The sequence below is a fragment of the Polypterus senegalus genome, chromosome 5, assembly GCF_016835505.1.
Source record: "Polypterus senegalus isolate Bchr_013 chromosome 5, ASM1683550v1, whole genome shotgun sequence".
In the NCBI taxonomy this organism is placed as follows: domain Eukaryota; kingdom Metazoa; phylum Chordata; class Cladistia; order Polypteriformes; family Polypteridae; genus Polypterus; species Polypterus senegalus.
In genome coordinates, this window is record NC_053158.1 from 82,448,933 (window position 1) to 82,464,718 (window position 15,786).

The 15,786-nt window shown below is 37.6% G+C and overlaps 1 protein-coding gene across 3 annotated transcripts in view; it reads left to right on the forward strand.

Annotated features, from left to right (window-relative positions):
- The window catches only part of LOC120530410 (brain acid soluble protein 1 homolog), a 158,712-nt gene that overhangs the window by 86,858 nt on the left and 56,068 nt on the right, over window positions 1–15,786 (forward strand). The window contains exon 1 of one of the 3 annotated variants that reach the window (XM_039754895.1): window positions 10,392–10,571. The exons of the other annotated variants lie outside the window; for them this stretch is intronic. The gene's annotated coding sequence lies outside the window, so the exon portion shown is untranslated. Of the gene's footprint in view, window positions 1–10,391; window positions 10,572–15,786 lie in introns of those variants that run through there. 3 annotated transcript variants of the gene reach the window in all.

The following is a 15,786-nucleotide window of genomic DNA, read 5'->3' on the forward strand; positions in this document are numbered from 1 at the left end:
CATTTAAATCACAGGATCCCATGATTTTGGAATATTAATGAAAACTGCACCATCCTCTTGAATTATTCATAGCTGTGACATCCCAGAGTGTGTATATTCCACTTGAATAGCTTTAGCGCTTTTTGTACAAGATAAACATGCTTGTTGTGTAAGTTTAAAAAAAAAATCATGTGTGCATTGTTGGATGTTTTAATTGCTGCATTCATCAGTAATTGCAGCCTTAGGTTTATTGTCAGCTGTGGGGCTTGGAAGCTGACTTTACAGATAATATCCTCTGAGTAGAGCAAAGTTGCAGAGGCTTATACTTTGTTATTAAAATTTACTATTTCCTTGGCTTTGAATAATAAGGGCTGTTAGTTCTGGTCTTTATGCTTTGCTTTGTACTTGTTTGCTTTTTAGTTTCTGGGTCATTGATGTCTGTTTAAAGCCCAAAAATATGTTGCATAACATAAAGATCTAGGAAACGTTGCCATTGTAAGTTAAATTGTGCATCGGAACTATTTCATACTATGAATGGAACTGTGGCTGTGTGCCGTGACCCTTAAGAATTTTACAGAATAGAGTAATTTCAGATTATAATGCTGATGTATGTAATACATTCCTCATGCCTCTTTTCTTCTTTTTAAATTTTGTTATCAAAAAAAAAAATGATTAACCAAAAAAAAAAATGTTTTTAATGGTCATATTCTTCTTAGCAGGGGTAGGTGGCTGTGTGTCTGTGCCTGCCTGTGTGAGGGTCTGCTCCCTGCCCCCATAGTTTTGATTGCCAGTTCATTAAGCACTGGAAGCTCAGCTAGATAATCTTGTATTGTTCCATCTGTTTAGTCGATGAAATCCTAGCTGATCTGTCATCCCACAATGCTCATCTCAAAATCTTACATAGCTAGCCAGATTCAATTTATTTGTCATACCACAAGCAATATGTTTAAGTGTAACTTACTTTTCTTCCATTTGTTTTGCATAGTAGTTCATTGTCACTGCCCCTCACTGTATACATGTGCTCATTATCTGTGAATAGCATTTGTTAATTACATTATCAGTGAGGTTTAGCAAGAAAAAAATAAGTCATACTCATACTGTGTTTTGAAATGATTTCATGTGTAGAGTCCCAAAGGCCTGCTTACCAGAGGGAGGGAGTTTCCCAAATATTGAAATAGTAACAGAAAACTAAAGCCCAACTCCTAGCAGAGCTTTGACTTTACCATGCAAGTAAATGGATTGGGAAGGCGACTTTGATTTGGCAGGTTAGTGTGTTAGGAGCTCCAATAAAAATATCACAGTGTTATTTGGTTAAACTATCTATGCTCCAACTATTTATTCTATTTATAGCATCTATTATGTAAAGCACATAAGATTGATTTATTAAAGAGAAAAAGGCTTTAGGAAGACATACAAGATGGCAGTTGTCTTGTATTCCACTAACTTGTTACTTTTCTTTTTTTTTTAATTCTAACATCTCTATGAATGATGGCAAAGACTTTTCTGTACTTTTGGATGTCCTTGATCACTACTAACTAGCCTAAGATTTGATTGCTGCTCAGGCAGAAGTGCAAAATATCAGCATGTGGTCACTGTATGAGAAGACCCTTTTCTTACAGGGGCCTAAATATTTTTGCAGCCACTGACCCTGAGTGTTGAGCTGAAGTGTCAGACTAAGGAGGAAGTGCATTGAAGTGCCTCGTGATCAGACTTGACTTTGGACGCCCACCCTAGATCCTGCAGTGAAAGCAGGTGTATGAGTTTGCTTCTCTATTTTATCTCTGAGCAGATGGTCAAAGCGAAGGTGAAATGCTTTAATAACCATAGTACAGTGTTTTTCAACCAGTGTGCCACAGCATAGTGGTGCGCCGTGAGAGTTATCCTGATGTGCCATGGAAATAATAGTGTAACACACTTAGGTCTGAACCTGAGAGGGATGAGATCCACTTGTGGTTGAGACATGCCTGAGGAGGACAGGTCAACCTGGAGAAACTGGCATAAAGGCACCTCCGTGATCGGTATGGTGCAGACACAGCACTTCTGATGTATCTCCAGGCTGCTAAAGTTCATCTGCCCTGGGTGTATGGTCGCCAACGAGCCTTATAGTGCTGGTAGAGAGTTGACATACTAGTTAACCTCTGGGGCAGAGAGTGCAAAGCAACTTGAAAAGCCACCAAAGTGCACACTAAACACAGGGGCTGCGAACGCTCATCTGGAATCTGCTTTTTTACTGGCTCCTCCAGTAGTCCCGTCCCTTTGGGCAGTGGAGCACATGTATGAGATGTAATGTGTATGCATTTGTGGTTAGTAAGATGGTGGTGAGCCTTGGGGTGATTTCGGTTGCAAAAAGTGTGCCACTACTGAAAAAAGGGTTGGGAAACACTGCTATAGTACGGAACACAAATATAAAGAGACAATTGCAAATACTGTTATTTTATCATTTTCACATTTTTTTACTAGTAAAAATGGAAAGTCATTTAATAGCTACAGAAAATATTGATCTGTGGTTTATAATTGATTTTTATGGTTGACTGACAGGGCTCATTTTTGAAAATAAATGAAGCTGAAGGTGGAATCCTTCAGGGATCAATGTCCTCTACTGTGTGAATTTATATAAATGATCCTGATAAAAATATAAGGAATGAATCTGGTGAAGTTTTTAGGTGACACTAAAGTAGGTATTAACGTAGACACCATAAGACAGATAGACCTGGGCAAACTTCAGACTTGGACAGATAAGTGACAGGTGATTTTGAATGTATCAAAAACCATTCTCTGATGTACTTATTCCTCTTAATCGCTGGAGAGCCAGAGCTGGCCCTGGTGAAATTGAACCCAAGGGGAAACTCCTGACACTCACACATAATACACCAGTTTAATGTCACATTACTTCTACTGTAGTTGTGGAGTATGTCAGACTTGACAACTGTACTTGCCGATCTCGTTGCCAGCCCATGTCAATTTAAATGACTGGAAATCACTGGCTATGTCACATTTATCAACCTAGTGCTGATCTTTCAGCATGATCGTGTGCTCCCCTTTTCATGACTGTCAATAATGTGCTGCCTGAAGGAGCCCACACAATAAAAGGTTAACAGTGTAACAGATGGCTGGCAGCTCAATCTGGCTGGGATGCCCCGGATATGGAAGGATGGGAGAAGGCAGCTTTTTTAGGACACTGCCTATCCCAAGATGTTAGAGGGCAGCTTCCCTGCTTTACATCGGTACCCCGTATTCTCACAAGGCACCATGGGACTTGGGGTTCTTTATCTCAGCCTTGTTGGGTGCCATGAGTGCCACCAGGGGGTGCTGTGGATGAACTGGGAGACATAAATTATCTGCCTGACCCAGAAGTACTTGTGGCAGGAAGAGCCGAAACACTTGTGGGTTAAACAGTATATAAAAGACTGCCGTGAACCCAGCCAGTGAGCCTGAGTCGTGAGGAGGTGGACAATGCTTGCTGAGAGGTGTGGAGGAGAGAAGAAATAGAAAGAGAAAAGAAAGAATAAGAGTGGTTGATCGCCTGTTTACTTGTGGTTGTGGTGCTAGAAAGCACTGTGAAGAGTTTAAAAAGAAACAAATACGCTCTTGGTGCTTTTACCCTGTGTCCTCAGTGTCTGTTTGTTGGGTTTGAGGAGTAACAGTGCCCTCTAGCGTCCACAACAGCTACGGCAAGTTCCTGCCCTTACTTTCATCTGTCCAGGCTGTCAGGTACATAAAGTATGAGACCTCATACAGTACAGTGTGATCCAAAACAGCTTCCTTATTGCTACATTATATGAACTGCACTTCCAGATGAGCATTCAATGGCTGTCAGCTCTCATGCTCACCAAAATAACTCCTACGAGTAAAGAGAAAGTCAAACCTTTTTGATTTTATCAGAGGGAATCACAGAATAGATGGCGTGAATCACTGGGTATGTCGCATTATGTGATAGACTTCATGGGACTGGGCCACCGACTACCTCTGACTTGTTAAGATAATGTAAATGAATCTAAAAATTGCTGGGAAATTAATTTAATGTGTCATAACCATTAGAGTGACAAGTTAATCTGACATGCATGTTTTTGTAATTTGGGAGGAAAACTGGATTACCTGGGAAGAATGCAGAGACTCCAGAAAGACAGTAAGCCATTTGCTGGGAGCTGTGGGACCACAACTTTAACCAATGTGCATTGGGTTTATTATAAATTAGCATACAGTATTAAACATATGAAGTAAGCATTATGGACATGATTACAAGAAGTTTGGAAGAATTACCTAGAAGGACTTGAGGACTACCAAGTGGAGATTTATTGCTGTCTACTACAAGAGAGTGCAGTACAGATTCAAAGGGCTAAAGGGATATTGGACTATGTATGTAAGTACAAATCAACGGATGTTGCACTTACTGTAAGCTCTACAACACACTTGTGAGGCCACATCTAAAATATTATGTGCAGTTTTCCTCGTCTCTGTGTAGCTGATCTTTACTTTTGTCTCTCTTATGTTTCTCTTATTCATCTTTGCCTACAGACCGGCCCATTACTAATTTTTTTTGGACCCCAAGCAGTATGTCTGTTTTGAGTCTCCCCATCCCAACTCAGCAATCTAGTTGGGGGCATATCACTGACAGAGGCTGTTTAACTGGCTTATATCTAGAAATGGCTACAGATCTGAGTATGCCATGAATACACTTTCCTTTCAAGATAGCTGCATGTGGCTGTTTTAAATCATCTAATTTGTGTACACAAGATCTTACAATGGATGTGTGGTGGCCCTGAAGTTCAATTCAGAATGAGCATGCAGGCAAACAAAGACAGTATTAATCATAAAAAATACTAATAAGGAAATAACAATCCTAAGCAAATGTGTGGTGGTGTAGTCAAACATTCCATGTTTGAGCTAACCTTTCCACTGTTTTTTGTGTCCTCTTGTTATTTTCTATGAATTAAATGAGTGGGCAATAAGAATTTTGTTAAATGTGATACACTGAGCAGATAAATCTAAAACGGATACATATAAAACAGAGTGTTACATTTTCGTAAATAATTAAACTACCATTTTGACCACAAGCTGTGTAAGCCCGTATTGTAAAAAGCATGGGGTCCTAGAAACAATTGAAATTGTCAGAAAAAAAAATTGAAATATAGAGCTGTCAGGTAATTGAAAGGAACTACTCTGGGCATCTCTCTTGTAGGAGGATTTGTTTTGCCGACATGCTCACATCATTTGTGCATTAGCAGAGGGAGGAAAAGTAAAAGGGATACCGTTTTGCCGATGTTAGCGGCTAAGCGACTTTGTCTTTCTTCTGAGGTTTCGTTTTGCTGACATGCTTGTGTTATTAGTAGCTATGTAGGTTTTCTGTTTCCTCGGAGGCTGAGCTCTTACCCCGACTCCACTTCTCACTTCCGGGCCGGACAGACACACACACACTTCCATGCGTAGACGTTTATATATAAGATAAGATATTTTAATTTAGAAGTTATTCTTTTCTAATTTTGATTTTTTTTAGCCTACAAGTTGTCTGACCTGTTGCCAGTCTATGAGTACGGACTTAATATAATGTAAAAGAAAAATGCTTCAATCTTAGTTTAGATGAGAGAATGTAGAGCTATTTTATCAAAAATAATAAAAAGAGCTGCTGGGGGATACATATACTATGAATATATGAAACCCATTTTGTTAATGTCACAGGATGCTTTTTATAGTACAGCCCAAGTTGATCTATGACATGTTCTGCATGTAGACCCCTCAGACAAAATGGCAATATTACACTTTGATCAATTGAATTACAAAATATGTCCCTTATCAGTTAAAGGTGAGTTTGTTTACAAGATTATAGGGTGTGTCTTACAGAAGGTCTGTTAAATAACCTTATCAATAAAACCTGATAACATCTAGGCTTGCCCAAGCAGCTAGATCAAGGTACTAGAAAGAGTTATAAAATGTAACCAGGCATGTGTCACAGACTGTGGACAGGCTGCCTACCTCATGTTTGACTTTTTCACAATAGTTGTTAAAAAAGTTGTGGGACCACAAGAAACCCCATGTAATAATTGTTGTGGTTGTGGGGCTGTTTGAATTGTAGTGCAGGGCCAATGGACATGTAGTATCTTCTTCAGGGTTTTATCACAAAAGATGTTTAGTCGTTAGTGGGACTGGACAAAAGTTGGGCCCTGAATGTTATTATGACTCCTTTGATTGGCTAATGTCTTTTTGACTGTAGGTGGAAATGCCAGGATGTCAGGCTGCTGTGTAGTACTCAGTTCTTTCAACTCTGTACCCTTTGTTATATTAACATATTGTTATGCATATAATTTTCTTTATTTTATATATTTTTATATTTGTGTTGCTGTGTGGAACTGTCACATGACCAAATGTCATGCAGATGAGTTTTCAATTGCAGTGATTATTGTGATCAAGGTTTTGTCCTTGTCCTAAAAAAATATATTTTCACCTTCTTATATCAAGAAATCTCATGGTCACATTTATTTTGGTGGCTGATATGTTTTGAACAATGTTGAAAACAGGTTGTGTTCTGTGATGCCATTTTGTTTTCTTTATGAATGCCACGATTTTGAGGAGCATTTCAGGATGGTTTCAATGGTTGCTTGGCAAGGTCAACCAGAAGTGTGTGGTGCATAACATTTCTGGATCAAGAGTATAACCGTTGTGTGTTGCACATACTGGTTGCCCTTAATTAGATTTAACCCAAACCAGGTGTGCATTCATTCTTTGCTGTATTCCACTTTCTGGTTTTTTAAATGTTTATGCCTTTATTTTTGACTGCTTTTATGAAATGAAGTTTCATAAAAGGCAAAATAGGTGAGGCCTCCAAAAACAGCTAGGATGAAGGTCAGAAATCTAACGGTTCTGCCTAGCAGATGCTCACCAGTGGCTTCAATTAGAGTAAGCACCAAAAATGGGAAGCTGTCAAAACAACACTAAAAATCTCAAAATATACAAGGAAAGCACCACAAGGAGGAGGGTAACCGTCAACCTCCGGCTTGTGCACAAAAAAAGGCAGTAAAGAATCTTTATAAATCAAAGATTGATAGTTAATCCTTGATTTTTTGGCGGGGTATGGTTGCTAGAAAACTGTGTGAAAATCAAAGAGCGAATGTTAATGCATTAAAAATTGGGGATTAGATTCCTGTGATCATCAAAAGCTGTGATTTTTTGCTAGATTGCTCAAAATGCACTTTTCTGCATAGAAGTCTTTATAACAAATTATTTCTAATAATATACACTTTGCATAGCACAGTAGCCATGAAATAATCCATAAAATGTAGTGCACAATCCCAATAAAAAGAAAATTTAGTTGCTCCTGTCAGAAGAGACCGACTGACTGGCTGAGACTGACGTTGTCTTGACACCACCCTTGACATTCTGTCTTTCATGGCTGGTGTATACCGTTGCAGATCATGAAGAACACAATGGCTTGAAATAATCCATCTGCGATGCTTGCTTTGTGTGCCTCTAAAGATACTGAAGGGCCTCAGAGTGTGGAAAAATCGAAGAGGCGAATTGATGTTTAACTTCGATGATGGGATCGGCAGCCTCAAGGCCTCTAGCAGTTGCTGACATTCTGGCATGAAGTTTATCTAAGTCCTTAATTTTCTCACTAAGTCTGATCACTGACTTTGCACACTTAGGAGTCTGAATGACTTGCACTATCCTTTGTGAACATAAAACTTGATTTTTTTTTACCAACAATGAAAATATGAACTTTACTCTACAATGGTACTGTTGCTGCTTTTATTCAAAATTACCAAAGTTCTACAGCTTTTTGTTTGCTTCATAGGATTCTGGCAAAAATGTGACATGTAGCAAAACAATTCCACAGACCAAATCATATCTTCGTTTTAAAATTTTTTGTAAAAGTTCAAAGCAAAATGGTTCACACAAAAAATAAAGAAAAGATTAATATTGCAAAATTAAGATAATTTCTTGTTTAAAGGAAATTCTGTTTCATTTCTCAAGTTTGGTCATACAGTCGAACCACTTCTAAATGGTCAGAAAATTGTATGCCAGTGTATGCCATTTGCAAACTGCAGATGTGTCTAACTGTCTATGCTAGCAATGAGACGATTTCTAACTGACTTAATTAACACTCTATATTACAGTACAGGTATATTGTAGCCAAGAAGGTTCTATTTCTCGTTAACTTATAAGGGGTAAAAGGCTATAAAATAATTGATAGCTATGCGGAAATTACATTTGATTCAAATTAAGTAAAGACTTATTTGAATTTAACTTTAAGCTTTAATTTCCTAAGACTGGCTCTTACAGGTAGGGTAAAAAAATCACCATGCTAAAACTTGTTTTTTTTTTCCAAAAGGTCCAGTTGTTACATTTATCTAACTGTAATGTCTATAGAAATGTGAATTTGAGTTCAGTCTCTCTTTTTAAAATGTTTTGAGTTTGCGACTTTGTTTAGACTTCTCCCACCTCACACAAGTTGTCCATAAAAGGGAGGGTGCAGAACAGACATGTTAGTGGAGTTGCCAAGTGAATTTAAGCTGACTTTTTTTTTTTTGGAGAAGTGGCTTTTTTGAGAAGCTAGTTTTATTAGCCCGACTTTTTAAAGTTTGTGCAAAAGACATGAAGTGAATGATCAAATGATCAATTAGCACTTATAGTCTCATAGAGAAAACCTTAACCTCTGATTTACTCTTCTTGTTCTGTCCACACTTCATTTTCCTTGTAAGATTTAGTAATGCTGCTTTTCTCCCTCTCCTCTCCTTTCTCTTCTGACCTCTTTAAATTAGTGGGTGAATTGAAATTAAATTTCTCAATAGCGCTGTGATAGGTTACCTTACAACATAAACCTTACAATGAACCATTTTAACATTTGAGCATCTTCACTAAAAAAAATCACACTAAAAGTCTGCCTCCTCATTGAATTCTAATGTACTGGTTATTTCCAATAAAAAATTAGATCATAGCTAAACAAAGAAAAATTGAATTCCATTCACTTTTCAATAACACATGCATTGTGTTCCAGTTGTCCAGCTTATCTTTGATCCCACTAACATATTATAACCTCATCACTGTTCAAATCCTACATGAAAGTGACCTCAGTTTTTCATTTTGATATTACACCATCATGTGCAGCTCCATATCTAAGCTAAATAAGTCCTCACAACTTTTCAGTGCTAGTCAAGCAAGACGTGCTAAGCTAGTGAGTTTTAGGTGGATTCCAGACTGGGAGCTACAGGAGAATGCAGAGACACGACAAGGTAGAAAACGGTCTGAAACGAGTATGGCTGAAGTTAAAGCTGTCTAAACGCTCAAAAAGGTATATCTAGATACAGAGGTTTAGTATACAGTATGGCTAAGCAAAAATGTGAAAAACCCCGGAGGGAGGATCAAAAAGTAAAGAATGAATGAAAGTCAGCAGCATTTTTAAGTAGTGAAGGAAATGATCACCAACATGTCTTTGATGACTACAAAGTAGATGGAGAAAAAGCAGATGTGCCATGGTCAAATATGTGATCAGGCAGAAGACATGATAATGACTTAAGGTGACCGCTGGACTTGCCTTCCTCCTCCTCCTGCAGCACCATGTGATGACACTTACAGGGGAAAGCCGAAGAGAAAAATAAAGATTTAAGTGAAAAAGACATTATGATGTACATTTGCATTGTTCAGACAGATGTGTCCTGGTTTATTTAGAACTGGTCAAACTATTTAGGGGCCTGTAAATGGAAAACATTCAATGATTGTGAAATATTGAAAGTAAGCCATTTTCAAAAAGACTGGGTGTTATGCCCTTTTAAAGAGAAGATGCTTAATGCTAACATAGTCCTGTGAACCACAGGCATCTCATTGTAAAATTAATCTGTTGCAAGTATGCCCAATTTCCGTCGGTTTCAATCTAACCTAAAGCAGATTTGCTGAGGAATGCTATCTCAAGGGAGTGTATTTTTTAAGGAATTTTGTCCAATACATATATTATAAAATTGGTGGAAATTCAGTGTCAGTGTCTTTAATAGTTTAATCTGAGGTTTTTTTATCTGAAAAAAAACCACCTATTCCACTCACTCTGATAAAAACAGTATGTTTTTTAGCTCACAGTAATTTTAGGGTTTTTTTACATTAATTTATCAGCAGCTGAAAGGGAAGCATTCTACATTTTTTCTTTTTTGGTTATCTAAATTGCTTGCCTTGGCTCAGCAGAAGTGTCAAATTGTAATCAGTCTGCATGGTGACTCATTAACCTCTGCATACTATTAGAAGTGATCCATTGCACAAGCAGCCATTATTTTGTGATGTATGGTGAGGTCAGTATACGTTGCCAAGAAACTGCATGACTTAAGATAAACGAACTTCCTCTTGTCTATTGCCTTACACTTTGTTACACCACCAATTTGCTCCACTCTGACTGCAGACTTCTCCCTTCTGCTCCTCATTTGGCATTTGAGTTCAGATACAAAGGAGCATAGAGTCAGTGCACGGGAAAAATCCAGAAGCTGGGCATTATCGTTTCAAAGCGGGATGCTACCTCATTCCTCAGTCTGAGCAACTTGCCACACTGTGATTTTAATGTAAACCGACGTGCTCTTCCGAGATCTTTTGATTGCTTGTCGAGGTTTCCTTTCCCCAAGGTAAGTGATCAAATATAACTTTCTCAGAGATGACTCCTCTTTTTTAATTAGCTTTAGAAATTTAATTAAATTGTTTGAAGGTCTCAATTCTCAAGAAATGTAAGTGATTTGTGTGACAGGCTAAGAGTGAAGTACTGTGTCGAGAGTATTTGATTTAGAAATTGTTTAGAGCCTTATTCATTTTTTTTATACTTGGTTTCTCGGAATGAATCTTTGAAACCAACAATACAAAAAGTGTTTTTTTAAGAGAAAAAATATTTTGTTTATTTCTAAAGACTTTCTTTTTTAATGGCATTATAAATTAATATTTTACCACTTTCAGGCATTAACTTGATTCTTACTGGCTAATTTTAGTTCTCTTTCTTCCACCACATTGAAATCCTATTAATCCAGACACAATTTTATTTTTAATAGCAAAGTCTTCTTTGATAAAAGGCAAAAAAAACCCCACAAATTCTGTAATTTTATTTAAATGCTGTTTGTGTTCCCTAGCTTGAAGAATGTAGCTTCTAATGGCATGGTATTATCAATATATATATATATAGGAGGGAGGGGACCTATAACTGTCGGTGTAAATGTACTGTATGTTACATACTGTATGTAATGTATGTGTAATATCAAATTCAGTATATATAATACACATATATAAGTGTGTGTGTGTATGTGTGTTTCTGAGTTTATTACTAAATCAGGCATGAGTACGTATTGTTATAAAGCACAAACACTATGATGTGAATGCTACATAGCAGGCATACTGAAATCAGACTGAGATGTGATTAAAAGAGTAATTGGCACCATCCAAGTGAGTTGTGGTAGCACTGACATGTTACTGTGACTCTGTAGCCTTGTTGTTTTGATTACAGTCTTACTTTTCTATTTCACTTCCTGATAAACTAGGGTGTTGTACTGTGTTAGCCATTATGTATGGCGTTATTTCAGTGCCACTATTCTGAGCGCACGTAAAAAAATATTGCAAGTGCAAGTGTTGCATTTTGAGGAGAAATTTATTTTGAGCGTACAAAAGCTGAATTTGAGTGAACAAAATTCATTGCTGCGTGCAAAAAATGTATTTCAGTGTTTGCGCTTATCCATATACACACACACAATAGCACCCCCTCTCGCTCAGTTTTTTCATTTGCGCTTGCTGCAATGTGTTGCTAGCGCTCACAACATTCTCTGCTGCGAGCGCTCAACTCTCTGTACACCGTTATAAGTGTGCCACAAAACCAACCAATCACAGACTTGGTTTCAAAAATTCTGATTGGCTCTTACGGTTTTCAATCAGCTGCTGTTCAGTATTCGACGACATAAAAGAGAGCTACTCAAATATAATTTGGAGAGTCAGTTGGCATGGTTGTATAATGCAACTACATTATACTACACCAACGATAGTCTTAACAAATAATATATTTTAAAATAAAATAATTAAAGATATTATCCGCAAATTGGGGTTTAATTGAGTTTAGCTGGATTTAGCTACATTTCGGACTGTTTCCGGAATGCAGCAGCTAGCGAGCTGATTGGAGACCGTAAGAGCCAATCAGAATTTTTGAAACCAAGTCTGTGATTGGTTGGTTTTGTGGCACACTTATAACGTGTACAGAGAGTTGAGCTTGCAGCAGAGAATGTTGTGAGCGCAAGCAACACATTGCGCAAGCGCTTAAATGAAAAACTGAGCGAGAGGGGTGCTATTGTGTGTGTGTATATGGATAAGTGCAAACACTGAAATACATTTTTTGCACGCAGCAATGAATTTTGTTCACTCAAATTCAGCTTTTGTACGCTCAAAATAAATTTCTCCTCAAAATGCAACACTTGCACTTGCAATATTTTACGCGCTCAGAATAGTGGCACTGAAATAACGCCATAATTATGAATGTAGTGAGAAGTCAAGTAAAATGACACCTTTTATTGGCTAACTAAAAAGATTACAATATGCTTGCATATTGTAATCTGTTTAGTTAGCCAATAAAAGGTGTCATTTTGCTTGACTTCTCAGTAAGTTCCTGATAACAGAATACAAGTCAGTCAGTCATTCATTCATTGTCCAACCTGCTATATCCTAACACAGGGTCACGGGTGTCTGCTGGAGCCAATCCCAGCCAGCACAGGGCAGGAACAAACCCCGGGCAGGGTGCCAGCCCACCGCAGGACACACACCAGGGACAATTTAGAATCACCAATGCACCTAACCTGCGTGTCTTTGGATTGTGGGAGGAAACCTACGCAGACATGGAGAACATGCAAACTCCACAGAGGGATGACCTGGCAAGCGAACCCAGGTCTCCTTACTGCTTGGCAGCAACACTACCACTGCGCCACCGTGCCACCCAAGAATACAAGTTACAATTCCAAATTACCTGTATTCATTTAAGTAGAAAATCTAACTGCTAATTAGAGCTGATTATTTTCACATAATTGATTGACTACAGCTATTCTTCCATATAGCTTGGTCTCTATTTTAACTGTTAATCCATTAAAAAACACAGGAAATCAGAAAGACAAAATGAGAGAAAAAATGTTTGGCTTATGTACTTGTTCAGCTGAAACCTAATCCAGCATGCTTGTGAAGTCTGTAAGCGTTCAATTTTATTAGTCCTTATTGTTGTATGAATTTATTTTTCTTTAAGCCTTGTTTTTACAATAACTCTGAAATATGCACCCATAAACACAGCCAAAGTGCTTGTCGGAAAAGTGGGGCATTTTGACAAAACAAACTGTGTTTTCTTTAAATGCCTTTTCGTACTTTTTGGAGTCTCCCTTTAGTCTCACTGCTACTAGTTTGTAATTCAATGGTGTGCTGGTGGAAATAAAACTGTACAGAGATGAATTCATTCACGGAGACAGACAGCTGAAGATACCTATTAGAAAAATCAATTGAGAAGAACTGTAAAGTAGCCAATTTAATAACATTAGAATGGATGAGAGAAATGCAGAAAAAACAGAGCCTTTATTTTTTAACATCCCATTTAGCTAATGATAACTGAAGTCACTCAAGGAGGCATTAAAAAGAATATACGACTTTAGCTTACAGGAGCAGAAACTCACAGTAGTCTAAGCTCCTGGTGGCTTGTGGCTTTTTATAACCAGCCACTTTTATAAATGGTCAGCTTTTTTTAACATAATTTGCAAAGCATTAGTATCAAGTAAAGCTAATTTCTTCAGTTACATGCCAAACAGTAGTACTGCAGTGGTTCCCAGGTTTTTCTATGCCCTACACCCCTAGAAAATGATTTATATTCACACCCCCTACAAAACTAATAATCACAATTGAAGATGAAGAAGTCCAGTTTCGAAAATTTGAACTGCAAATTGAATCACATACAGTACTGCAGATGAACAAACTGGACTCAAAAATAAGCAAAACATTTGAATATAAATTAAGTAATTTACCTTTATAAATCTCAATAATCTTGTAAATGTCTCCCCTGTGCAGCTTAAACACACGATTGGTGATCTGGGGGATTGGGGTATCCCGCAAAACATCAAACACTGGGAGGAAAGTACATGCATGATCAATGATCTAGAGGTTTGGGGGATTGGAGGCCCATGTGTAACAACGGATGGCAATGTGCCGCTAAGCAATGAAATATATTCGACGAGCTTTGTCTCCGTGATAGCTCCTGCACTTCAAAGTGTTCAAAATTAGATGAGCTGTACAGTTTAAATTGCCAGGACTTCCATCAGGATAAATGGGCTAAGTGTAAGCAGTAGGTGTTGCATCCAATTCAGTCCCCTTGAAGGCATAACTGTCAATCAACCCTTGAAATCTGTGATGTTTCACAATTAGGACTTACACAGAAATCAGTACCAGACCACGTCCTACTGTACAGATCATTGCAAGGTCCAAATTCCATACTCTAAAGAAAAGTTATTTGCCTTTATAGACGCACTACCCGCGAGAATGTGTATGTTTGTGGCCCATTCACAGGTGACAGTTGCACATGCAATACTCGATTCTCTTCATAGCATAGAGCAGGAACACTAATTGATAAATGAAATGCAAATGACGGCACACTTCAAAACACCGATTGCACCACAATATATAGTTAACATCGAACCCTAAGTTAATTTTGGGAAATCGTGACACAGCATTCCTCAATGTTGCATCCCGTGAAACGCCCTCTTGCAGAATTCCAGGTTGGGAATCCCTGTATTACTGCTATTGCATTTGTTGTGTTGTTTTTTGGAATTCTTCTTTCGGAAAATTAAAAAATGGAAGTAGCCAATGACATAGCAAATGGATTTTTGGGATGTTTTTAAATTGCCTTCAGTGAAACCCAGTGACCATTCTCATTTCATTCTGCTTAATTGAGAATACTTGATGTCATGCTTCAGTCTGACTTGACCGATGCTAAGGCTATTCTTGCTCTGTTACTTGCTCCAGCATCCCTATAAGCTTAGCTTCAGCATATTGGGAATCTTTTGGAAGAAATGCCCCTCTTAAAGTGGCAAAGCATCATTTTTAGTCATTATGGACATTGAAGCAAAATCTAGCATGTTTAAATATTTTCTTCGAAGGAATCTATTGTCTAAACGTTCATCTTATTTAATCCAGAACTCTTATTAGAACTTTGTTACAGCAAGCGTATTACTCAGTTAAGTGGGCATGAAAATGGTATGGATGTGTGGAGAAGAATATAACACAATTTAAGGATATTGAAACATTGTTGCACCATTGAAAATAACATTTTTATTTTAAGCTTTATTGATTCTTGCCTCAAAGTATTTAAGTTAAAATATTTGTTTAAACCAAACTTGGTCATTTAAAGCTCATTTCGTTAATTTTTTGTATGCACTTCTACTACTACAGGGATGCAGAAGCAGAAGCCAACAAACATTGTAGGTGAAGAAAATCTATCCCCAAGCACGGACAAACTCAGTATACTATTATGACATTAAAAAAATAACACTAGGTTCAGATTTGAAGGTCCCTAAAGTCCTCCTGTTGACCACACTACTGGGAAATGTATTCCATGTATCTGTCAATCTATGTGGAAAGAAAATATTTGTGCAAAATGTATCCTTAATGAGTTTTCATTTGTTTCTCAGTGTTTTTGTTGAAGAGCTCATTTTAAAGTAGCAGCCTAGATCTGCTGTGTTAACTCTTTTCATAATTTCATATCATAATCATAATCAACTATTAATCTCTGTCAGATTAAATTGAAAACATTAAACACCTTCAGTCTTTCCTCATAACTCATACTGTGCAGTC